Below are 27872 nucleotides of genomic sequence, written 5' to 3'. Positions count from 1 at the left end.
ACGGTAACTACCATGGAGATACCCTGGTAAGATTTTTACTATTACGACATCCGTACATCTTTTGCATACTTCTAAAACTAGTACATCATTGCTAACTATGAAGTTATTACTATGTTTTTCAACAGATAATCCCAGAGAATTGTGTGCCTCATATGATGTATCTGAAAGGTAGTGTTAATGTTTTGAACATACAGCCAGGTCGTCCTACGAATCTCAACTGTCCATACGAGATTTCTAAAAGAAGTGGAGACATGAAAATCAAAGGATGAAAAAAATGTATGGACAGTCGTAAGGAGCTTCTTGGAAGCAAAAGGAAGCGAAGCGCAAGAATTGGAGATAGGATGTTCTCCATTCTCCATAATGGAGAGTCAGGGTCTATATTGTTTTATGCTATTTTAGCTTAAATAGGGTATTTAAGTCCTGCCTAATACTGATGATCATGTGCTAAGAATAATTAAGTAGGGTTGGTTCGAAGACTATCAAGATGATGATCGTATGACTTGTTATGAATAACGAGTAGAAGTTGTATGATGATAATTAGTAGGACTTGTTAGGATTAGTATTACTTCCGACAAACTCGATACTCGCGGTCTGGAGACTTGTAATGTTTTATCTTTGTTCGGTCTTTTGAATTCAGAGACTAATATGATGAATTGTATTCGGAGACTAATCTTCTATTGTATTCGATGAATCTGCTGTTGTTGTGTGCTACTGTCTATATTCTGTCAAATAATATATTTTGTAACATGTGCAAAAATCAGAAAAGTAAAAAAAATAAAACATAATATTCATACTAATGGCGCATCACTACAGAGTGCGCCATTAGTATGCCAAGTATACTAATGGCGCATCCATCCGCAGTGCGCCATTAGTGTGCCCCATGGTGTTATATACTGCGCCATTAGTATACCAGATACTAATGGCGCACCAGTGGTGCGCCATTAGTAAAAATTACTAGTGGCGTGCTACTAATGGTGCACCGGTGATGCGCCATTAGTAGGCAAAACCGGTGCGCCATTAGTAGGCCTTTTCCTAGTAGTGCTAGGTTGGAGCGGGGGAGGGTGCGGGGGGTTGTCGGCGGCGGTGGAGTGGGGGAGGGTGCGGGGGGTCGTCGGCGGCAAGGGGGATCGAGATGGAGGGGGATCTGGCGTGGGGGGCCACGAGGGGAAAAGGGATAGAGGGGGGAAGAATAGTAATGGCGCACTGTACCAAGGTGCGCCATTACTAGTTTTGGAAAAAAAATTGTTAGTAATGGTGCACGGGGTGAGTGGTGTGCCATTAACCAGTAATGGCGCACTCTGACCGGGTGCGTCATTAGTATTTTCGGAAAAAAAAATGTTAGTAGTGGCGCACCATTGGTGCGGTGCGCCATTAGTGTGACAGACACTAATGACGCACCAACACATGATGCACGACTGCTATATAGTAGTGGCGCACCACATGTCTGGTGTGCCATTAGTGTCCATATTATTTATAGCACTTTTCCTAATAGTGGTAGAGGCATACTAGTGACACTATGTTTGTCTATGTATTCACACATGTATTATATTTTTGGTTAATACAATTGTAGCATGAATAATAAACATTTATCATAAAATAAGGAAATAAATAATAATTTTATTATTGCCTCTAGAGCATATTTCCTTTAGTAAGAACATCTCTAGCTCCTTTGAAATGATGTGTACTAAACAAACCTTAACAAATTGACCCCTAGATGCTCCAAAATGATGTGTACTAAATCAATCTTAAAAACAAGTACTAGCCTGAAAATCCATCTCTGCACCCGAGCTCATCTGCACCCGCGCTGACGAAAAAAATTCAAAACAAATACCAGAAAAATTTAAAAAATTCCAATTTTTTTAGGGAGACAATTTGATGCGTGAGGTCCGCTCCAACTTTCTAATCAATGGGACATCTGAGGAGCACTCAGCAAAAAAGACAAATTGGGGGTCTGTAAAAATGTTTACTGCTCATATACTGTTTTGATCCGATTTGTTTTTTTTCCTGAGAGCTGCTCAGATATATAAATGCCATGAAATTTGGCACAGGCCTCAGGCATCAGATTGTCTATTGCACAACAACAAATTGGAATTTTTTGAATTTCTTTTGATTTTTGTATGATTATTTTCTAACCGGGTGCAGATGAGCCTGAGCACCGAAACGCCCTACTCGTACTAGCCAATGTTTAATGAGTCAAACATATGTTTTTAGCATCCAATCAAACATATGGTTGAGTGGGTTATGTCGTTATCACTTAATAATCAGAACGACAATTGGTTGAAAATCTATTGTGACAGAGGATGCATATATTTAGTGGGTTAATCAGGGTGTGAACATACCGGAGTTCAATGAATTGTGTGCATAAATGAATTCAGGCTGTAGTAAAAACACGTAACACATTTTGAACTAAAATTACACCAAGTATTTTAGAACGGAGGGATTATGTGCTAATACAAAATGGTGGACAAACTAGAGCCATTTTTTCTAGCCGTCCGGTCCGGGTGCGGTGCAGAAAAAGTGCTCGTCAACGAGCTGATGAGCCTGAATTGGTCTGGCCCGGCCTGTAATTTATGTCCCTTCACCTACACGATGGGATAAAAATCGCAAATTCCACGGCGCGACATGCATGACACAACACAACATCGAACAAAGAACAACACATGGCAACTCAAAAGAACAACATGTGGCCAATACAAAATTGGCCATCTGTTAATCCAGTTCCTTCCCGCGTTGGCCGGCTGCCGACCAGAATCCTCTCCTCCCAAAAACAATTAGTAAAGGAGTCAATGTGCCCTCATTTTGTTTCCACGAGACCCCCTCCCCCCTTTCCCATTTTGTTGCACACAAAATTTTCTCATTAGCTACCGCAAGGCAATGGGAAGAGAGGGGAGCTCGTTGTCACTGGCGAGGCCACCCCATCCAGGTGATGCCACGGCGATCTGCATACAAATAATGAACACCTAGGGACCGCGTCCATGTTCCTTGGTTGTTTCTATTTGCATGCCCTCCCCACCTGCACGTACCATCGACAATAACTCAGGCCTCATTCGGTTTGGAGGATTTTCGTAGGAAAAACATAGGAATAAGGATTCCAGAGGAAAATTTTCTATGTATGCATTCGGTTTGTAGGAAATACGTGCAGGAATTTCGTAGGAATACTACTCATTTCCCGTGTTTTTGGAGAAAACTACACATTCACTCAAAGCTCATTTTACGCGTAGGAACGAGGCAAGTCAATTTCTTAGGATGGCAAGTGCCATCCTATCATATTCTTATACTACTCCTAATTCCTACGTTTTGATTTCCTCCAAATCGAATGAGTCCTCGATGTATCGTCGACAACACTCAAGGGCAGTGGAAGATGAGTCTAGTCTGAGATAGTGCTTTGTCATTTCCTTTGGTTCGATAACCGTGGAACATCTGCATAACCTGATGGGTCTGTGCTGCGGGGTTCTGGATCCAGACATCGCCTTGTTTATGGAAGACCTCGCCGAGTGACTTTGGACCTTTGTGGTCCATAAGCCATGGTTGGATAGAATGCCAGAGCCAAGATCTCACCACGGCCCAGGCCGGACTTGTACCTACCATGGGCAATAATATGCAACAGTACCACTGTACGCTACAGCCAATGAAGCACATCTCGGCCACACCCCAAGCGGCTGCCCGACATGTCTTGGGGTTAATGCCGCCACTAGTTAGATAGGTGGGCATGCAATTGGTGGGCTCCTTGTGGACGGTGTTGTCGAGACATTTTGTTGTCTTATAACCTACTCCCTTCGTTCCGAATTATTTGTCTTAGATTATTTGTCTTAGATTTGTCTAGATACGGAAGTATCTAGCACTAAAATAAGTCTAGATACATCCGTATCTAGACAAATCCAAGACAAATAATTCGAAACGGAGGAAGTACATGGTTTGAACCTCCGTCAATGAGGAGCAGGATGATGACAACTTCTAAACCTCGAGCCACCTCCTATTTGCATCTTTTTAACTCGAATCCCCATTTTCTTGCAAGTTCTAACATTCACAATCGTACTCTTAATAGTTTGCATGCATGGCTGTTTCTATGGACTCTACTCCCTAGTCCACAGAAGACAAATCAAGTACATTTAAGCATCCACCTTTTGTTCCTTACGGGATGCAAAAAAATTGCATTATGACTCAAATTTTGTATATTAATACAATCTGACAAGAGTTAGATGTTTTGAAACTCAGCTCTATGAAGTCCTTCCTGTTGAGTATATGATTATTAGGAAGTATAGGATAGATTAGGATTTGGTTCTGCCTTGTCTTGTATTCCAAATTGGTCATTATGCTTTTATAAATATGCCTACGAGGTTCAAGAAATATAATGAACAACTATTCCATCAAACTGTCACTCCCTTCTAACATGGTATCGGCCTAATCGATCATAAACCCTAGCCGCCGTCGCTTCTGCACCCGCGCGCCGCCTCCGAGGCAGCCGGCCTTCATGACCGCCGTCCGGGGCCGCGCCGCCCGTACCTAGGGTTCGTCCCTCGATCATGTTGATCAGCTCCTTCAGAGAGTCTTTTTCCTCATCAGTTGATTTCAGATTATTTTTTTCTGTATCGGTGTTTTTTTAATTTTTCAATTTAAGATCAGTTTGAGTTCGTCTGTCCACCCTTTGCACGCATCTGCTTCAACCTTGACGATGACTACACGCTGGCACGCGGCTACTCGAAACACCCGCGTACATACGCGCATCGTTCCGACCCGGCCTGCATCCACCGAGATCGGTTACTGCGGCGGCCTTGGAGCCTCTTGGGCTAGCCCGTCCTCCGGCAACGAGTGGCCTCTGGCCGCTCCCGCGTCCCGCGCGGACATTCGCTCGCATGCGCGCGCATGGTCTGCTGCTCTGGGATTCGGCTTGTCTGTTCCTTTTTCATGTTTTCATACATGCTCCTACTTCATTTTATGACTATTTTTTTTCCTTTTCTAATTTAATCATCTCCTTCTGATTTTGTTAAGAGGGTGAACCAGGCTTTATTTTGTTCCAATCAAATCAAGTCATATACGCGGGAGCACGGATGAAAGCACGCGTAAAGAGGAGGCAAGTCTCTTACGCTGCTCAGTTTCCCACGCAGATCCACTGATCCAATCGTGGAGGCTTGTGTCCCGTGCATGCAGGGTGTTTGCACGTGGTGCGTCCTCTATGAGATTCAGTGAAAATCATCTGGTATATAATATATGTGCTTCCTCTTCGATCGAGCAGTAGGCTGCCACTGTGTTGTCCGTTCAGACCGCAGCGTTGTCGCCCCATGGTTTTCCCCCGGCTGCATCAATCCGCACGCTGCCGCCGCGTCGCCCTTTCGGGCCATAGTGCCGCGGCCCGCGATCTACCATCGTCCCGATGCTGTCCACTCCAGGTCGTCCTCGTGGCTGCATCGACCCTCGCGCTGCCGCTGCGTCGCCCCGTCGGGCCGTAGCGAGCGTGGCACACGGTCCATGCCGCCGTCTCGTGGTTCTCCTCGCGGCTGCACCGACCCGCGCGATGCCGTTGCATCGCCCTTTCGGGCCGTAATGCCACGGCCCGCGGTCAACCACCGCCCCGAGGCCGTCCGCTCCAGGCCATCCCCGAGGCTGCACCGACCCTCGCGCTGCCGTTGTGTCGCTTTGTCGGGCCTTAGCGAGCGTGACACGCGGTCCCTACGATCGCCTTGAGGTCTTCCCCGCCGTCGCCTCGACCCACACGCTGCCACTGCGTCGCCCCTTCGGGCCGTAGCGTCACGATGCACGGCCCACTTCGCCGTCCCCGCGTGTTGACTTCTACGTGGTATGTGTCGCGCCGCCTCCCTAGGCGCGGGAACGCCACCGTCTGCGCTGGTCTTCGTCACGCTGTCGGATTCTTCCTCGCCTACTTCGAGCACTTTTGCCGTGCCTCTGACCTAGCCGCCACCACCTCCTCGGGCCGCCGTCGCCGCTCTTCTTTCAGGTCCACGGCGACTACCTCGACACCGGCCACCCCGACTCGACATCGACCACGGCGTCTCTCGCACGGCTACCTCAGCAATGGCTACACCACCCTACGCTCTCGGCTACATCGAAATCGGCACAAAGGGCTACCGCCTTGCTTGAGCAACCTCGTCGGTTTCCACTCCAGCCACGACTCCGCGATGCATCAACCGTTACGACTGTGGGGGGTGTCCGTCGGCTTGCCTTCGGATTCTTCTTTTGTCTCACCGTCTGCGTCGCTACTGTTGTGACTGTGGGGGATGTTGAGTATATGATTATTAGGAAGTATAGGATAGAATATGATTTGGTCCTGCCTTGTCTTGTACTCCAAGTTGATCGTTGTACTCCTATAAATATGCCCACGAGGCTCAAATAATATAACGAACAACTCTTCCACCAAACCCCTCTCTCCCTTCTAACACTTCCGAAAAAGGTAAAAATCAAAAGCTACAGTTTTCAAAAAAGTATCAGAAAAAAAATCCACATGTCAATATGAATGTATTTTACACGCGTATAAATTTTCATGTTGGAATGACTTAAGATGTGAGCTACACACAAAAAAACTAATTCTTAGATTTTAATAGTGAATAGAGAGCACTAAAACTCCACAAATTTTTGTAGCTCACATATTAAATCATTCATAATAAAAATTTACACATAAGAAATGTGGATTTTTTTTCTAAAATTTGTTAAAACTTGAAAAATGATTTTTGAAAATTTTCATTTAAGAGGCTACATGGAGTCTGAGCTACAAAACAAAATTCCGTACATGACAATATGTATCCATTGTTTCTAAACATACACATGGGTGTTTATAGTATTATTTTGAAGGTGGGGTGTCCATATTATTACGGGAAAGTATGTTACAATATCATTTTCCCCTCATGAATTGGCCCCCTAAATAGGATTTTGGCTAGCTGGCATGCTTTTGAATACACTTTTTCTTTTACTGAGGTAGGGTATTGCCAGAAAATAATTAACCGCTATACGAAGTGATCTTTTATGTTAACAATCTAGCCTCCACTCTCTGAAGTTGGATATCCGCCAAAATCCTCATTTGACAGAATTTAAGGGTTAGTTTGCGTTCATTTTAAGGCCAGGTGCAAATGGTATCCTTTAGAGTATTCTCTAATTAGCCCTATTTGGTCTAACTAAATGAACTATATTTTTAGAGTTTAGATAACTTCTAAATCATATTCATTTGCTTGAACTAAGGAGAGGTTCCAAGGGTACCCTCTCTAATTAGCCCTATTTATGTTAACAATCTAGCCTCCACTCTCTGAAGTTGGATATCCGCCAAAATCCTCATTTGACAGAATTTAAGGGTTAGTTTGCGTTCATTTTAAGGCCAGGTGCAAATGGTATCCTTTAGAGTATTCTCTAATTAGCCCTATTTGGTCTAACTAAATGAACTATATTTTTAGAGTTTAGATAACTTCTAAATCATATTCATTTGCTTGAACTAAGGAGAGGTTCCAAGGGTACCCTCTCTAATTCCTGTAACATCAAAGTGTGGGGAAATATATCATTTTGTAGCTTCATTATCCATAGTATAAACAAGTGTATAGTCGATCATCCCGAGGATCAAACACAACAATCAACTAATAAGGCACACTTCACCGTCTTAATCGCCTACTAATAAGGAAGCGGCTTCTCCGCTTCTACACACTGCTTGTAGTTTGAAAAAAGAAAAAGAAATACGGTTGGAGTGGGATCGAACCCACAACCCCCTACAGTACATGGAGTTACGGCAACCAGCATGACTAGCCCACCTTACGTGATTGTGTACAACTTGCACACTACGGGCGTGTTTGATTACATTATCGATCGAGCCTGGCCCGATGAGTCTAGCTCTATTGAGCCGGTTTGAGGGGATGCAGGCCAAATAACCCCAGATACACATAGTTTGGTTGCCTGCATGCCCCTAGTTGCATGAGACAACCATTTTCGACCCGGCATTTGGTTGCCCGCATTGCATTAGGCGCACATATGACATGGTGTTTGGTTGCAACCTGCATAAGGTGTTGTCACCACTTCTAACTAGTGGTGGGCTTACCACACAAAATCTGAACATGTAGTGCCATCTACTTAAACAAATGACATTTCAGCCTAACTATTATCAAATGATAGTTCGAATTATTAAGAGCCGTTGGCTAAATAGGGGATAGTTTATCGGTGTTGCTGCTATCAGATCTACCTCTTCCTCTTCCTCTTCCTCTTCTGCTTCTGCTGCTGCTTCTTGTTCTTCTTCCATCTTCTTCAAATCCTGCACTGACCTCTGTTAAGCCACATCGCCTCTGCCCATTCCAACATTTTGTTCTTCCAAGCATCATTGTCAAATGCCTCGACACCATGGCCGGAGCTAACAACATCGTCAGGCTCGACATCTTCCTCCTCAGGCACATGTTCATCAAAGCCCCACTGGAGGATCCAGTTGTGCAGAATGCAACAAGTAAGAACTAGTTTAATCTGAGTGGAGTATGGGTGGAATGGCTTATGATCCAGGATCTTAAACCTATTCTTCAGAGCTCCAAATGCCCTCTCAACAGTTACTGTAAGGCTGGAGTGTCTGAGATTAAACAGCTTCTGTGCAGTCCTAGGATAGTTCCTACCAGAGAACTCATTGAGATGGTACCTTGTTTTCCTGAAGGGTGGAAGAATACCCGGCCGACATGCATAGCCAGCATCTCCAAGCTAGAACTTGCCGTCGGGGATGTTGATCCCATCAGGTCGACTCATGCTGTCAGTGAGAATGTTAGCATCATGCGCTGACCCCTCCCAGCCAGCCAGCACATTTGCGAACTTCAGATCAAAGTCAACAGCAGCAAGCACATTCTGGCTTGTGTAGTGCTTCCTCCCCCTGTATGCTGCTGACTGTGACCTAGGAACTCTGGCAGTGACATGAGTACCATCTATTGCCCCAATGCAATCCTGAAAATGGCATCACAAGCCTGTGTTAGTGCTCAACTTGAACAATACAAGAATATCAAGCCATGGAAAGTGTATATTGTCAATGCTCACCTTGAAGTTCTTGGGCTTCCGCGAATCTTGGGTGGAGTCTGGCCAGATGGTCTCCTGATCATCTCTCCTCTAAGCTCCCCAATAGCAAAAAGCACCCGCTTGAAGTATCTAGAGATGGTCTCCATTGATCTCCTGAAGATGTTGTGAATGACCCTGAACCTCTGGTTATGGCCAACAACATGGAGGAACATGGCCACTTGCTCTTCGACACTGGTGTTGATGCTATCTTGTAACAGCCCCATACTCATGAAGGTCTCGACAAGCCTGGCAAATGGTGCTCTTTTCATTCTAAGCATCCATAGAGTCTCGACGTCATTGCAGTTGTAGATGTAGTTCAGATTTTGGATCCTCTCCTGTTCCTGGGAAAACAATGGACCATAACGAATCAAAGGTCTCCCAGCACGACGAACAGCTCTTTGGTGCATGAACATGACCCATGCCTGAATCACACTAATCAGTGCTGCTTCCTGGATTATCAGCCTCATTCGTGCGTCCATAACCTAGTCGACATCGACGGTTCGTTCAGTGGGAAATCGATTCTACACCCAGCTTAACGGCCTAACCACTGAGCTAACAAAGGGGGGTAGGGGTGCTGATTACCGGCATCAGAGACGAGGACGACGTAGGGGGAGCCATGGCACAGACTAGGTCGAGCAGACGGTGGCCAACAGCAAGGCCAGCACCAGATCCGCCGTAAACGGTGTCACCGCCGCAAACGCCTCCGCCGCCGCCTATAGCTCAGATCTGAAATCGCAGCCGGCGCTGGTGGTGAGGCAGTAGGGAAGAAAGGGGGCAGTGGCTATGGGTGAGCGAGTGAAAGGGGGGTGAGGCTAGATTTGGCGCCGGGACGGCGCACCAGATTTCCATCTCCCTCCCTCCCCCTCGCCCTCGCCTCGCTCCCGCCCATGCGAACTCGCGTCGCACTTAGCCTGGCTCGCGAGAAACTGCCGATCCAAGCGTTTCCAGCGAGCCAGGCTTTGGGCTGCTTTGAGGAGCGTGCGATGCAGGCCCAACAGGAAAACCGGGCAACCAAACTGTCAGGGAACGTAGTAATTTTAAAAAAAATCCTACGCACACAGGATCATGGTGATGCATAGCAATGAGAGGGGAGAGTGTGTCCACGTACCCACGTAGACTGAAAGCGGAAGCGTTAGCACAACGCGGTTGATGTAGTCGTACGTCTTCATGATCCGATCGATCCAAGTACCGAACGCATGGCACCTCCGAGTTCAGCACACGTTCAGCTCGATGACGTCCCACGAACTCCGATCCAGCAGAGCTTCATGGGAGAGTTTCATCAGCACGACGGCGTGATGATGGCGATGATGATGCTACCGACGCAAGGCTTCACCTAAGCACCGCTACGATATGATCGAGGTGGATTATGATGGAGGGGGCACCGCACACGGCTGGGAGAGATCAACATATCAACTTGTGTGCCTAGAGGTTCCCCCTGCCCCCGTATATAAAGGAGGAAGGGGTGAGGCCGGCCGGGCCCTGTAGGCGCGCCAGGAGGAGTCCCCTCCTACTAGGAGGGGGAAAGGAAGGGGGAGAGGGAGAAGGAAAGGGGGGCGTCGCCCCCCCTCTCCTAGTACAATTCAGACCAGAGGGGGAGGGGCGCGCGGCCTGCCCTAGGCCAGCCCTCTCCCTCTCCACTAAGGCCCATAAGGCCCACTATTTCTCCCGGGGGGTTTCCGGTAACCCTCCAGCACTCCGGTTTTCTCCGAAACCACTCGGAACACTTTCGGTGTCCAAATATAGTCGTCCAATATATCGATCTTTACATCTCGACCATTTCGATACTCCTCGTTATGTCCGTGATCATATCCGGGACTCCGAACTACCTTCGGTACATCAAAACACAAAAACTCATAATACCGATCGTCGCCCAACTTTAAGCGTGCGGACCCTACAGGTTCGAGAACTATGTAGACATGACCGAGACACGTCTCCGGTCAATAACCAATAGCGGAACCTGGATGCTCATATTGGCTCCCACATATTCTACGAAGATCTTTATCGGTCAAACCGCATAACAACATACGTTGTTCCCTTTGTCATCGATATGTTACTTGCCCGAGATTCGATCGTCGGTATCTCAATACCTAGTTCAATCTCGTTACCGGCAAGTCTCTTTACTCATTCTGTAATACATCATCTCGCAACTAACTCATTAGTTACAATGCTTGCAAGGCTTATAGCGATGTGCATTACCGAGTGGGCCCAGAGATACCTATCCGACAATCGGAGTGACAAATCCTAATCTTGATCTATGCCAACTCAACAAGTACCATCGGAGACACCTGTAGAGCACCTTTATAATCACCCAGTTACGTTGTGACGTTTGATAGCACACAAAGTGTTCCTCTCGTAATCGGGAGTTGCATAACCTCATAGTCATAGGAACATGTATGAGTCATGAAGAAAGCAATAGCAGTAAACTAAACGATCAAGTGCTAAGCTAATGGAATGGGTCAGGTCAATCACATTTTCTCCTAATGATGTGACCCCTTTAATCAAATGAAAACTCATGTCTATGGTTAGGAAACTTAACAATCTTTGATTAATGAGCTAGTCAAGTAGAGGCATACTAGTGACACTTTGTCTATGTATTCACACATGTACTAAGTTTCTGGTTAATACAATTCTAGCATGAATAATAAACATTTATCATGATATGAGGAAATACATAATAACTTTATTATTGCCTCTAGGGCATATTTCCTTCAGTCTCCCACTTGCACTAGAGTCAATAATCTAGATTACACAGTAATGATTCTAACACCCATGGAGCCTTGGTGCTGATCATGTTTTGCTCGTGAGAGAGGCTTAGTCAACGGGTCTGCAACATTCAGATCCGTATGTATCTTGCAAATCTCTATGTCTCCCACCTAGACTTGATCGCGAATGGAATTGAAGCGTCTCTTGATGTGCTTAGTTCTCTTGTGAAATCTGGATTCCTTTGCCAAGGCAATTGCACCAGTATTGTCACAAAAGATTTTCATTGGACCCGATGCACTAGGTATGACACCTAGATCGGATATGAACTCCTTCATCCAGACTCCTTCATTCGATGCTTCTGAAGCAGCAATGTACTCTGCTTCACACGTAGATCCCGCCACGATGCTTTGTTTAGAATTGCTCCAATTGATAGCTCCACCCTTTCAATATAAACACGTATCCGGTTTGCGATTTAAAATCGTCCGGATCAGCATCAAAGCTTGCATCAACGTAACCATTTATGCTGAGCTCTTTGTCACCTCCATAAACGAGAAATATATCCTTAGTCCTTTTCAGGTATTTCAGGATGTTCTTGACCGTTGTCCAGTGATCCACTCCTGGATTACTTTGGTACCTCCCTGCTAAACTAATAGCAAGGCACACATTAGGTCTGGTACACAGCATTGAATACATGATAGAGCCTATGGCTGAAGCATAGGGAACATCTTTTTGATGATTGGTTACCTCCCCTGGCAGCTACTTCGTCACGAGCAGTCTTGAGGTTCTTCTTGGCTAGTTCCAGATCAAGATTGAGGCTGATTTGCTGCTTGTTCAGTGTAGAAACTTGAGCCCCAAGATCACAAGATTTCTGTAGTCAACATATAAGACATATCAGTCGACAGAAACAAAAGAACATCACAGTGAAAGTTACTCTAAGACTACCTCCGAGTCAAACATTCAACGGTAGTCTCGGGGAGTACACCTAGTGGGTGCACTTAGCGTGCCCCCACTGGTTTGATTCAACACTCGGCATGGTCTGTCCAGCTAGATTTGTAAAAAAAGGCAAAGAAAGGTGTTCTCAGACCATAGTCGACTGCCCGCAGTCGACCACAGTCTCGGGGACTACATTCAGTGGGTGCACTTAGCCTGCTCCCACTAGTTCAGGTTTCACTTGGCATGGTCTGCCCAGGCCGAGTGAGAAAATTTAGATTCTCATACCACAGTCGACTGCCCACAGTCAACTATGGTCTCGGGGACTACACCCAGTGGGTGCACTCAGCGTGCCCCCACTGGTTCAAAAACTCAATCGACTCAATCCAAGTCGACTCAAGTGGAAGACCTATACAACTTTAAGGCAGACAAACCCCAGTGTGTGATCGGATGAGAAATAAGATCAGTCGGAAATCAACTAACCTGGACATAGGTTTGCAGAGCAGCGCCGACGTTGTAGGTCACCTGACTGGCCTCGTGCACCACTTTCATCTGCCCCATCACAAGATTCAACTGAAGAAGAGATTCCTTGGCGGCACTCGGTGGGTCGTCTGGAGTTTGGTACGCAGTGAAAAGCGATGATGGCAGGGCAGTCGAAGCAGCTGCTGGGTCTGATGCATGGGGTTGTATTGGAGCAGCAGGGGCCTGAGCAGCCGACCCTGATGGGCAATCAGTCGACACGGGATAGCGAATGTGACGTTGGTGCGAGACGGATCTGTGGATTGCTCGACCGCTGTCCTAGGCATCAGTGTCGACTGAGCAACCTGAACCTCAGGCGCTTTCCTGCTCGGTCCCTTGTCCCTCCTCCTTCTTTCCCTCAGAGGCACTTCTTCTTCATCGTCTGGAAGCACGACAACGTCTCGTGGAGCTGCAACAAACAAAAAAAATTAGAGATGCCACTGACGAACAATCCAATCGACCGAATAAATTCGAGTCGAGCAGACTTACTAGCTTTGGAGGTAGCCGCGTCATCGGTTTCCTCATCATTTGGGACCTTGTCGATATCCATATCAGTCGCGGCAGAGGCTGGGCTGGAAAAGTTCACCATCCACTCGGTCAGAGCAGAAGAATCAATCGGAGCAAGAAAACACGGAAATAACATTTACCTAGAGGCAACAGGAACATCCATCTTAATCTTAGGCAAGGTTTTCCAAGCCTTTGAGGGGTTGATCTTGGGCTGCTTGGTGACTTTCTCCGCCAGCTCCGGAGTTGAAGACCGAGCGCGCTTCTGTGCTTGAGCGCTTGAGGCCACAGCCTTGCCGCGCCTGCCCGCTGGATCATGGTGCTGCTTGGATCAACATCTGAACGAGGCAGTGAGTCGACTACCTCCTCGTCGTTTGATTCGTCGCTCTCGTCTTCATCATCGTCGTCCGACGACTCCCAATCACCACTCTCCTCCGTGCTGTCCTCGCCCTCATGATCATGCTCCATAGCTTGTTCACCATTGGGCATCGAGTACATCTCTGTATAAATCTACAAGACAAGAAGTCGAGTGGAAATCAGTCGAATTCAAAAATAATCAGAAAAAGCACCCAAGAGTAATCGGTTGTAGCGGCCGAACCTTGTCTGGCTGATTACTGTTGCTGAAAGGATCGACTCTCCTGGCGCCCCTGGGGTTGTCCTTGTTTCCTGTAATACTCCTCATCCATTGGGCCACTGTTTTGGCCGGTACCTCCTCTGGATGAACCCGAGAGGTGTCGCCGGCTCCGGAATACATCCACATAGAGTGGTCACGAGCCTGGAGCGGTTGAATGCGCTGACTGAGGAATACCTCCAACAAATCCATGCCGGTGACGCCTTAGTTGATCAGCTGGACCACCCTCTCGACCAGCATGGTTGTCTCCGCCTTCTCTGCGGCGGCCGCTTTCAACGGGGAGGGAGTCTGAACACGATCGAAGGAGAAAGGGGGAAGCCCAGTCGACTGGCCTAGGGTCGCGATGTCCTGGCAGTAGAACCAGGTCGACTGCCAGCCTGTAACCGACTCAGGAAGAGTCATCGAAGGGAAAGAGCTCCTCTTCCTCTTCTGGATACCCAGACGCCCACACATCTGGATAACGTGGGTTTTCTCGTCCGTCGAATTTTCTTTCTTCACCGTTTGGGAGCGGATGATGAAAATGTGCTTGAAAAGACCCCAGTGCGGTCGACACCCCAAGAAATTCTCGCACATGGACACGAACGTAGCAAGATATGTGGTGGTGTTGGGAGAAAGATGATGGAGTTGGGCCCCGAAGAAGTTCAAGAAACCCCGGAAAAAAGGGTGCGGAGGAAGCAAGAAACCACGGTCGACATGGGTGGTGAGCAGGACACACTCACCCGGTCGCGGATGCGGCTCCGTCTCCTCCTCCGGCAACCGCATAGCTTTATGGACGATCAGCCCGGACTCGGCCACCTCATCCAAATCTTCCTGCCGAATCGAGGATCAGATCCAATCGCCCTGGATCCAACCCGACGGCAGCCCCGACCGTAACGACGACCCCCGATTCGTCTTCTTGCCTTTCATCGCCCCTGTCGCCTTCGCGCGTTCTAGCGCCGCCGTCTTTTCCTTCCCCATGGTGGCGGAGCGGCGGCGTCAAGAGTGGAGGACCCGGATGCGGTGGACAGATTGAGGGAGAAGAAGGAGAATGGATGCGCACAGTGCAAGCGCCTCGGCCTCGTCACTTTTAAAGGCCCACTTCCGAGTGGCGACGCACGGGCCCGGGTGATCCTGTCAAATCCCTCAACAGTCGTGCGCGAGATACGTGGCGAAAAAGGTGGTGCGGAAATCGAAACGTTCCTGTTTATCCACCCCACTTACCACGGCGCGCTCCGCCCCGCGCGCTTCCCCGAAATTTTGAATCTCATAAAATCCGGGATACGCCGTAACCAATCGTGCCAAAAATTTCGTGTCAAAAATAACACTCGATGGATGACGTTATAAATCCAATCGGCAATTTCTGAATCGATCAAGGCGACTGAAACGAAGCCGAAGTTCCAACACTATCCTCCGTTCAAAAATGAATAGTTGTGAAACACAAGAGCCGAAGCAAGGTCAACTTCAACCTTCTTTTCCCTCGGACCTCAATCCATTCGGGGGCTAATGATGATGATATAGACCTGGGGTAGGCTCATAGGCCTGACCTATACGTCCTATCCAGTGTCACTGTCATAGAAGCAAAGAAGCTCAAGAGACCACAGGGAGGGCCCAACAAAGGTGTCGAGTGCAATCCACTCGACCAATCAGCTACTCGGAGACCCCTCCTTCCTGCAGTCGCTCGACCAATCGACTGCTCGACCATACAAGAATCCACTTGACCTACTGAAGACCAGGAGTCATCTGGAACGGCAATGGATGAGCATTCACTCCGTAATCTTTAAGGCCATTAAGGCATTTAAGGCTGGCGTTACCAGTAACGCCTCATCTTTATGTACATTGAACCCTGTGTAACGGAGGGGACCTGTGGTCCTAGCGCCTCTATATAAGCCACCCCCTCCTCTGGGACAAGGGTTCGCACCCCCTGTAACACACACACACACACATAATCCAGTCAACCGCCTCCGGGCACCGAGACGTAGGGTTGTTACTTCCTCTACGAAGGGCCTGAACTCGTAAAACCCGTGTGTACAACTTCGCCATAGCTAGGATCTTGCCTCCTCGAACCTACCCTCCATTCTACTGTCAGTCTAGATCCACGACATCGGGCCGTTGACCCGAGGCTACATCTAACATATTAATTGTAGCGCACTTTGGGAAACTACACCGCTACTAAGGCTAGACCCGGGGTTGCCTTGTGGCCCACTTAGCAGCAGCGCCTGGGCTGTGGGCCCGTGCTACTGCTAAGTCTTACCTGTAGCGTGTGCTCTGAACCCTTGCTGCTGCTAGTTAGCAGTAGCGTCTACTAATAAGTCGTGCTACTAATAAGCCTCCACATATAAGATTTTTCCTAGTAGTGAAAGTTTAACAAACAACCCAGTCCATAGAGCACTTGACTGGCCTAAGGCCATAAATAAATTGAAAATCAGGCTATAACGACAATTGGTGATGCCCAAGCCATATCACGTGAATGGGACCAAATTATATCTCATCAAAATACTTGTAGGCTACAACGACATCTGGATCACTCAAAGTTGACAAGGATGGTTGTTACGTTGTGGGCTAGCTATTTGGTACACACGTAGGAAAGCTGTGTATGATGCAATCTTTCAAGCTTTGCAACAGACCATATCATTTGTGGATAATTGTGTAGCAGAGTTGCAACCTCTCCCTACTAGGGAACCTATGGCGGTGAGTCCGACAACAACCATGGTCCATCCTCAACGATGGCTCGCTCAAGAAGTTGGCGCTGTCAAGGTGAACGTGGATGGAGCCTTAGCAAGGAACATGCGTGGTGGAGCTGTGGTAGCACTCTGCCGCGACCAAAATTGAATTTACCTTGGTTCCTCTGTGGTGGTTTACGGGGGCATCACTGATTCGATGATCTTAGAAACGTTTGCTTGCAGAGAAGGGCTAGAATTGGCAGATGACCTTGCTGCTCACAACGTGGTGATTGCCTCCGACTGTCAGGGAGTAGTCAAGGACATCAACCAGGGGATGGGTGGTCCGAATGCAGCTATCACATATGAAATAATAGCTCGTAGCTCTAGTTTTTCTTCTTGCAAATTTTTATTTGAGCGCACAAACTTCAATTTTGAGGCTCGCAATCTAGACGTAGGCAGCAGCGGCGGAGCTATGTTAACTTCTGCAGGGGCCATGGCCCCCCCAATCTTCGTACAAGTACACGAAGAATTTTTTTTGAGGGAGGTTAGATTAGGTAAAACTAGCACAAATGCCCATGCGTTACAACGGGAGACAAAAACCTCACTTCACTAATGCAATGGCTCACATCACCTGACATCACGACATCATCTTTGTATAATATAACAGAGAAAAGTGTGGAGTTTGTGTCGCACATAGCAGGGACTCTGAGTCTGACTCCTTATACTTTGGTGATGAGGGCTTCTGAGTCAAGCAGAAAAATAAGAGTAACAATTTATTTTGTTCTTAGAAAAATATAGCATATGACCAACAAAAAAAGGATGACTTCTTATTGTGATTTAGACATAGTTTCTTTTGTGTGTGTTATACATAATATTTTTCTCTTGAGTTAAACAATTTCGATATGTCAAATGTTAGTATTACAACATAATATCTTAGTTCTTGACGTCAACAGTTCTAATATAAAGAAGTAGTTCAACCATGTCATGTGCACCTAAACAAAACATCTACCAATGCAGTTACAAGCGAAGCGGTTCAACAAATTTAGGCACAAAGAAGAAATTCATCAGCTCATTTACTGAGTAAGTCTCGGACCATATAGGAAAATTATGATATTTATGGAGCATACATAAAAATTATCTCTTGGTATATGAGGTGAAATAACTATTGATATTAAATTTTCTTGTCGAATATATTATTGTTCTTAAGAAAAGTATAGTCTACTCTGATTGGAATTGGATTATACTTTAACTTTAATCTTATGTCCTATTTTACTGGCTAAAATTTTATGCTTAAGCACTATAAGCTAATTCTAAAGAAATAAAATATATTTAATACTTTATTTCTTTTTTATTACTTGGCATTTCATATATAAATCAAGTTGTATTCTTTATGCATGGGCGTATCTGCTCATGCCTTACAACGTGATGGGCGCCACATCGTCTGATCTGGGAGACCGGCCGCACATGTGATGAAGATGCGATTACATGCTACTGTCATTGTTAGGATTAATTAAGGGATTAATTCTTGCTTTCTGTAACCATAGGCAATTGCTTTTGCAACTGTCACGTTGGTTCACCGGACAGGCGTATCTCTGTACAGACTGTTGGGGCTGGACAGCAACAATGCGCTGCACAAATTCACCGACGCGGCAAATATGCACACTACACAACCCTCTCCACTTGTGATGAACTTTGAGGACAGCTTTAACCAACAACTAAGCAGCGGAATGACACAAACAACATGCACATGTGACACAGGATTTAACGTGGAAAAACCTCCTCAACTTGAGGAGTAAAAAACCACGGCTGTGGATCGACCGGTCCACGCAACTTCACTATGAGAATGATGACTACAAAGTCTGCTCTAGAACCTCTAGAGAGATTTACAACACACTCTCCACGTTGCCAACCGGCAACAGCAACAACAACCACAAAAAGCAAGATTTCAGCAAAGCAGAGTTTACACAGCTTCTGTACCCTTCAGTGTTTTGCAAACTGCTCTTAAACCACTGAACCAAACAACACCAAATTTGGCATAAAAATAGACACATGAGTTCTTGAAATCCCCTCCAAATTTCAGCTCAATCGGACATCATTTGTCTACCCAAATTGTTTGTCTCCCAAAACTACTCTGTTCTGAAACTGCAGCAGTCAGAGCTGACAAAACCACTCTCAAATCTGATGCTCAACTTACCCAATCCTCAAACCAGCTAACCAGATCAAAGTACTCAAAATAAGGAACGAGCTCACCAAGTTTGGGGTCGATCCAAGCACATTTGAGCCTCCAACCACCAGCTTGAACACTGTCTAGTCAGATGCAGCAAATCTGGACAGAACCTTTGCTTCTTCTTCTTCATCTCTCTCAGGTTGTGTTTTCTCTTGTGTGCTCTCACTCTCACTCTCACGAATGGAAGCCGCCACCAACAGGGGTGGAGTGTCTAGGGTTTTCTCCTTGCTTCACTTCACTTGGAAGCATTCTCAACAGTTGGATGCAGCGAGGATCAACGGCTTACATGTGTTGGACTTATGGGCTGATGTTGGGCTGACAACACACCTCCATGTGGAGGGACTTAGCCCAACAAACCCCTCTCCCAACATCATGGATGGTCTCACTACCTTCTGGCAGCCATGCCAGCGAGCTGGCGGCATACTTCAAGCTTCTTCATTGTCACCACTTTAGTCAGCATATCAACCCCATTGTCATCGGTGTGAACCTTCTCAAGTTGCATTTGCTTGTAATACAACACATCTCGAATCCAATGATAACGGACTTCTATATGCTTAGACCTTGAATGAAAACTTGCATTCTTACTCAAATGGATAGCACTTTGGTTGTCACAAAACAACACATACTTGTCTTGCTTAAAACCAAGCTCACAAGCCAAGCGTTTCAGCCACAATAGTTCTTTGCTCGCCTCTGTTACAACAATGAATTCAACTTCAGTTGTATTCAGTGCCACACACTTTTGCAGCCTGCTTTGCCATGACACCGCTCCCCCTGCATAGGTAACCAAGTAACCTGAAGTAGACTTCCTTCTGTCAACATCTCCAGCCATGTTAGAATCTGAAAAAGCAATCAGCTTGGCCTCACCATCACTGAAGCAAAGTTTCAAATTTGTGCTGCCCCGAAGATATCTCAAAATCAACTTCACGGCTTTCCAATGAGGTATTTCTGGATTGGACATAAATCTGCTCACAGTACTAACCGCATGAGCAATGTCAGGCCTTGTACACACCATAGCATACATCAAACTCCCAACCGCTGAAGCATAAGGAACATGATGCATTTACTTTTTCTGCTCATTAGTGGTAGGACATTGCTTTCTGCTCAACTTGAAATGGGCTGCTTGTGGACAACTCACAACTTTAGCATTTTCCATCCTGAACTTCTGAAGTACCTTCTCAATATACTTCTCTTGAGAGAAGTACAACTTGTTGCAATTTCTGTCTCGCTCAATTCTCATTCCGAGAATGTTCTTTGCTGGACCTAAGTCTTTCATAGCAAAACATTTGCTCAACTCCTTCTTCAACTTAGCAATCCTAGAGACATTCTTGCCAACAATCAGGATATCATCAACATAGAGCAATAATATGATGAAATCATAACTTGAGAACCTCTGAATAATACACAATGGTCTGAGCTACACTTCTTGTAGCCTTGCTCCCCCATGACAGTTTCAAACTTCATGTACCATTGTCTTGGTGCTTGTTTCAGGCCATAGAGACTTTTCGTCAGCTTGCACACATAATCTTCTTTGCCTTTCACAAGAAACCCCTCAGGTTGCTCCATGTATATTTCTTCCTCCAACTCACCATGAAGGAATGCAGTCTTCACATCCATTTGCTCAACCTCCAAGTTGAGACTTGCTGCCATGCCAAGGATTACTCTTATGTATGTCATCTTCACAACCGGAGAAAAGATCTCATCATAGTCAATGCCTTTTCTCTGGCCGAATCCTTTTACAACTAGCCTGGCCTTGTACCTTGGATGTGATGTGTGCTCTTCTTGCTTGATTCTATAGACCCACTTGTTCTTCAAAATTTTCTTGCCCTTGGACAACTTCACCAACTCATAAGTATAATTCTTATGCAAGGAATCCATGTCTTCTTGCATAGCATTTTCCCACTCCTTCTTGTGCTCATCTTCCATTGCATCTGCAAAGCATTCAGGTTCTGAACCGTCAGATAATAACACCATGTTTTGATATGAGGGATACCTGCTGGAAGGAATTCGACCCCTGTTGGATCTTTTGAGTGGAGCAGCTGGTGGACTTTCTGGTGCTGGTGCTTCCCGCTAATCCGGATTATCAACTTTAGCATCATACTCTTGCTGCTGCTGTTGGGGAGCATCTTCTTCACCTACACCACCATGTACATCATCTTGTACATTTTCTGCATCTGCTTCAACTTGTACAGGAGCTGGAGCTACAGGAATTGGGTCAGAATCAATCTTGTCTTGTTGCTGCTGAGGAGGAACCTACCCTTTTTTCTTCACAATATCCTCAATTGTTTGGTCTTCAACAAACACAACATCACGACTTCTCACAACTTTTCTTACTATAGGGTCAAATAGCTTGTAGCCAAACTCATCACCACCATAACCAAGAAAGATACATTGTCGTGTCTTCAAATCAAGCTTTGACCTTTCATCTTGAGGGATATGAACAAAGGCCTTGCACCCAAAAACCTTCAGGTGGTCATATGAGACGTCCTTGTCACACCAGACCCTGTTAGGAACATCTCCCTGTAAAGGATAACTTGGTGAGAGATTAATAAGATAAATTGCAGTCATAAAAGCCTCACCCAAAAGTGTTTACGTAGCTTTGCACTTGACAACAAGCATCTACCTTTCTCCACAATTGTCCTGTTCATCCTCTCAGCAAGACCATTCAGCTGTGGTGTCTTCGAGGGAGTAAATTGATGCCTAATACCTTGCTGCTTGCAATATGCATCAAATGGCCCAATATACTCTCCTCCATTATCAGTGCGAATGCACTTGATCTTCTTCTAAGTTTCTCTCTCAACCGAGGCTTGGAATTGCTTGAATACACCTAGTACTTGATCTTTGGTCCTCAAAGTGAAGGCCCAAACTTTACTGGAAAAGTCATCAATAAAAGTCACAAAGTACTTAGCACCACCAAGAGATCTTACCGACATTTTGCAAACATCGAAATATATCAAGTCCAGCTTCTCGGGCTTCTTGTGAGGAGGTAGAGTCTTGAAAGAAACTCGGTGTTGCTTCCCTGCTAGACAATCTGAACATTTATTGATGTGAACTCCTTTCACACCCTTCAACAAATTTTCCTTCAGTAGCACTGTCATCCCCTTCTCACTCATGTGCCCAAGTCTCTTGTGCCATAGAGCACAATGATCATCCTTCTCAAGTGCGTTGACAGAAGCACTAAAGATCTTAGCATGAACATGATACAACACTGAGACCATTTTACCTCTTGCAACAATCATGTTGCCTTTGGTGAGCTTGTACTGCCCTTTTCCAAAACTGCTCAAGTAATCATCTCCATCAAGCTAACCAACTGAAATAATATTGAGACAAAGTGCCTCAACATGCCTCACAGATTGGAGGACTAACCTTTTACCATTTGCGGTCTCCAAATGCATATCTCCTTTTCCAATGATGGCTGCTCTATCATTGTTCCCCATTTTCGCAACACCAAAATCACCTAATATATAGTTAGTGAAGAGCTCTCTACGAGATGTAGCATGAATGGTAGCACCGCTGTACGGTATCCAAATCATCTCGTCACCATCCACGAGGTTGACGGTTTCATCAGAAACAACAGTGATCTTCTCCTCAATAGTGGAACCAAATCTGCCCTCATTTTCTTCATGCATAACAAGCCGTATGTCCTCTTCTACTGCAGTAACTCGGTTGCCCTCTGTGTCACTATCACTGTCAACTTGCTTCCGATCTTGCTTCTTCCTTTTCTTTTTGTCTTTCTTCCACTTATCACATTGCCACTAATGTGGCCCTTCTGATCCCAGTGATGGCACTCATAATCAGCATACTTACTTTTTGATTTGCTCCTACCTCTTTCTGCCTCTTTACCTGGACATCTGCTCTTACTTCTCCCCCTTGGACTGAGTGACCAGCACCTCTGAATGTGAGGACGAACTAGCTTCATCCACCTTTTTGGACTCTTCATTTAGTACCCTGGTTTTCACAAGATTCCAAGTGACAACTCCATTAGGTGCTGAATTGCAAACCGTGACCTTAAAGGTCTCCCGGCTGTCCGGTAATGAGCCTAGTAGCAGCAAAGCTCTCACTTCATCTTCAAATGTAATTCCCATTGAAGAAAGCTGATTCATAATGCCTTGAAATCTATTCACATGATCTGCAATTAGAGTGCCCTGTTTGTACCTCAAGCACATCAATTGTTTGATCAAGAACATCTTGTTTGTACCTTCTTTTCGGGCAAATAGCTCTTCCAATTTCTGCCATAAGGTGCGTGCATGTGTCTCATCAATGATATGGTTCAAAACATTGTCATAGACCCATTGCCGAATAAAACCACAAGCTTGGCGATGAAGTACCTTTCACTGACCTTCCTCAATGCCCTCCGGCATCTTAGTGGAGAACACTGGCTTCCAGTATTCTTTCACATACAACAAGTCCTCCATCTTGCCCTTCCATGCTTGATAATTTGTACCATTCAAAGATATCATCCTGCTGGTATTCACTTCCATCTTTCACCACAAGAAACTCAGCAATTTGCACAACAAAACCAAGGCTCTGATACCACTTTGTTGGGGCTGGACAGCAACAATGCGCTGCACAAATTCACCAACATGACAAATATTCACACTACACAACCCCCTCCACTTGTGATGAACTTTGAGGACAACTTCAACCAACAAGTAAGCAAAGGAATAACACAAACAACATGCACATGATTTAACGTGGAAAAACCTCCTCAACTTGAGGAGTAAAAAACCACGGCTGTGGACTGACCGGTCCACGCAACTTCACTATGAGAATGATGAGTACAAAGTATGCTCTAGAACCTCTAGAGAGATTAACACACTCTCCATGTTGCCAACTGGCAACAGCAACAACAACCAAAAAAAAGCAAGATTTCAGCAAAGCAAATTTTACACAGACACCTCTCTAATGGCATCCCCTCAAACTGTATATATATGTGATCATATCATCAATAAAGAAAACACGCATTCACTCTTACATCTGTATCTCTCGTCTCTCTCCTTTAAGATCTAACACGTTATCAGCACACTCCCAGCGAAGCAATTCCATCGGTGCGATGGTTCCTGGCTACTGCATCGCCCGCGAGTTTGACGGCTACAACCCTTGGTTCGCCGTGGTGGCGCCCGCTACCGCAGTGGCCCTCGGCCCGGCGGAAGCGCTTCCAAGCGGCAGCCTCGTGCCGTACATGGCCACGGCCTGTTCACGGCACACCGGTGAGGCTCTTCTGTGACAAGCCATGCCCGGCGAGTCTTTCAATCAGGGAAAGTAACAGAAAAGAAGATCTGGGAAGAGCAAGTGAAAACAGAGGAGTGCCCATCGATTGAGAGATGCAAACAAAGAAGAAAAAAGATACCATGGCATGCGTTCACTTCCTCTTGCACCGGATCCAGCGGCAACTGTTGCTGTTTTTCATCAACATCCCTAGCGGTGCCCCAACCATGCGCCTTGGCTGCTCCTCCACGGGATAGAATGGCCACTGCGCCGTAGGACACGGCCACCGTGTTGCGTCCGCCCGCCCCGTTAGATTCGGCCACCACACTGCAGGATGCGGCCACCACATCACACTTTCCCATGTGGAGCGCCAAGGCCCGGCTGCCGCCCGCATTGCGCCATGCTCCGCGCTCCGGCCACTCTGGCACATGGAGCCCAGAGGCACTCGGACTCTTGAATGGTGCCTCCAACGGTGTTGCGCCTACTCCGAGGACGAGCGGGGCGGGAGATCCTCTTGCCGCCGGTAGTGCGGCCAACCGGTCGTGGGCGTCTTCGCCTGTGCCCAATCGGGCCGGCACGCCCTCCCCGGAGTCCTCTGGCGCAGCCTTCTCCGGCCTCCAACGCGACGCTCGCCGGCGCTCCGCCTGGGTCGTGGTCTCTCCACGAGTTGCCGGAGAAACGGCCGACTGGCCATGGCAGTCGCCGCCCGCGTCGGTCGTGGGGATTGGGGATGGATGCTAGCTGCTTGCTCCTTATCCAATTGGCTGACCAGGCCGGCCCTAGGCTGGCTTCCCCAACGTGGCCCATTTGAATAAGATTGGGCCAACGCTTTTCAGCCCTTTTCTGTTGAGCTTTAATATTCCAGAAAATATGTGGTCATTATGTGGCATGTTCAATATGTTTGCTTTTTAGCAATCTCTATAACATGTCTTATTACCATAATGACATTGTTTTGCGATCGAGATTAAGTTTTCTCGCACAACAATATTGATTTGCGATTGAGAAATATATATTTTCTCACAAAACAATCTCATTGCTATTGAGATCAATTTTCTATCGCAAAATATTAATTCACCCTGCTGAATTATCTTGCAACTTGATACAAGATCATCTCATTTAATTTGAGGTCTATACAATCCAAGTTTTTCACTTAAACATCAAGTTTGCAACATCATTACTATTCGTTACAATTGTAGTGTATATCTGTTGAGTACCGAGATGTATTCCAGATCTTAAGTTGATGTAATATATTTCCACGTTTATCACATGTTGAGATTAATTACATCCATTTGCAATTGAGATATTTTTAATCTCTTGCAACGATAAATTCAGTATATGTGCAGTACTGTTTCTCCGTTGAGTCCTAGGTATTCCGGAACATTGTATGATGTATTTATTTCCATGTTAAACACATGTCGAGATTAAAATGACTATTTGCAATTGAGATTTTCAATTTCTTGCAAATATAGATGCAAAATTCGAAATGATTTCTTCAAATTGATGTTTGGGATCACAAGGTAGTCACATGTATCTACTGCCTACGCAGATTATCGATGACTACTGATAAAGCCTACATTTTGTCATTTTGACATTATGATTGCTTTATAAAGTGCTCTCTCACACATTTTACTAAGTCATGACATAAAGCATTACGAGTGAGTATCTACTGATTTCATCAGATTATACTCCCTAGTGTTGCGAGTTCTATTGTAGCGACCCGACTTCAAACGGTCAAGTCTCTGTGCTTCAATGTCATCCCTGGATCGGTAATGCTGACACACACAGTACTCGAAGGATTTATAATAGAGTAGCAATCACACACTTATTACATCGAATGTCTCAAAAGAGAACTTATTACAATAAATATGGCTGAAGGTCATATAATATGATAACAGCGGAAGGCTTGGAAGATAAAGTGAGTCCATCAACTCCAACGACATAGCTGAGCTGCACGACAACGACCTAACGAACATTACTCCTCGTTTGAAAAGTCTGCAACATAATATGTTGCAGCCCGAAACGGGTCAGCACATGGAATATGCTAGCAATGTAACACAGTAGAGCAAGAACAGAATAATTCTATCACTATATGCATATTTGGCTAGTGGAAAGCTCTACGGTTAAAGTTTAGCGAAAAGCCAATTTTTTTCCTACAACAAAGGAATAGATTTTATTTAACTATCATGGTAGGTGAAACAACATTGAGAAGGTTCCTCCAACTCAATCCCAATTAAAAGTAATTATCAACCCAACAATATTAATTTAGAGTGATGAGATACTTATGATAATCCAAGTACTAGATACTCAAGATGTCCATAACCGGGGACACGGCTAACCATGATTAGTTTGTACACTCTGTAGAGGTTTGCGCACTTTTCCCCACAAGACTCGATCTCCTCCGTTGGATTTCTCGCACTACATGATGTTTGATAAACAGATGACCGAGACACAGTTTTTCAGAAGCATTAACTCTGTACTTTGGATAGACTATACCACCTACAACCCAATACCTGCTAGTCTACCTCTTCAAGAGCTTCACACAACTGACTCAACTATGCTAGAGCCCATAATAGCTTGTGGTTGCACATGGAAGTTTCTAGCATGAAATATCTCAGTTCCCTTTGAGCCTGGTTGGCGGACCGTAGGATTATCACACGGGTACTCCGGGATATCCTAGGACAACACTGGATTCTCTAGGTGCCCGACAAGCAATCCACCTAGATGTGTATTAAAGTTGCCACCTTAAGTTGAACCATTAACTAACAATCTCACATCTGTCCTGGATTCACTCAATCCCAATCCACGTCTACGAGCATACCATAGCAATATAAGCAATACGCAAAAGTAACTCCCAGGGGTTTGATAATAACAGGGCAATAGGTTCTACCTCATCAACTACTTCCCAATCCCACATATTATCAAGTCCTAACCATGCAATGTGTGAGGGTTGAAACTAATGCATAAAAACTAGGTGATAAAGGGATATGATCAAAGTGTTGCTTGCCTTGCTGATGATCCGCAAAACCTAGAGACTCGTAGTAGCACGCTTCGCACTCCGGGTGTTCTGTCGCAAACAAACAATAGCATACATAAGCAATCAAGCAAAGAAGCACGGGTAAAACTCAAATAAGAGATCTAACTAGAAAGTTCAACTTAAGAACTCCAGTTTGCAAAAGGAATCAAATCAAATGGAGCAACGAAACTCAAACTGCGAAAGAAACAAGATCCGATTACTAATCTGGACTAAGGTCAAATTTTTCTGTATCAAAATCTTGTTCAAGTTGGTTAAACGGAAAGAGGGTTTCGAGACGAAACTCTAGGCGCTTGAATCGCCTGATTCTGATAAACGAGCGAGAAGATAAACTAAAACGAAAATCGGATCAGAAATCGCGATCGGAAATAATCGTGGAAAAATCCGAGAAAAAGAAAAACTGATGAACAGGCTAATGAACGAACGTTCGCTGTCTGCGGCTAACGAGTCAACACCGTTCGTTAAAACGAA

The 27872-nt window shown here is 45.7% G+C and overlaps 1 pseudogene; it reads right to left on the bottom strand.

The window, feature by feature from the left end:
- The window catches only part of LOC125506683, a 37144-nt pseudogene extending 23938 nt beyond the window's left edge, over positions 1–13206 (bottom strand).
- Between the last annotated feature and the right edge of the window lie 14666 nt (positions 13207–27872).

Source organism: Triticum urartu, chromosome 5 (genome assembly GCF_003073215.2).
Source record: "Triticum urartu cultivar G1812 chromosome 5, Tu2.1, whole genome shotgun sequence".
Lineage (NCBI taxonomy): Eukaryota > Viridiplantae > Streptophyta > Magnoliopsida > Poales > Poaceae > Triticum > Triticum urartu.
Note: the sequence above shows the minus strand (reverse complement) of the source record. Positions and strands in the feature narration are given on the sequence as shown.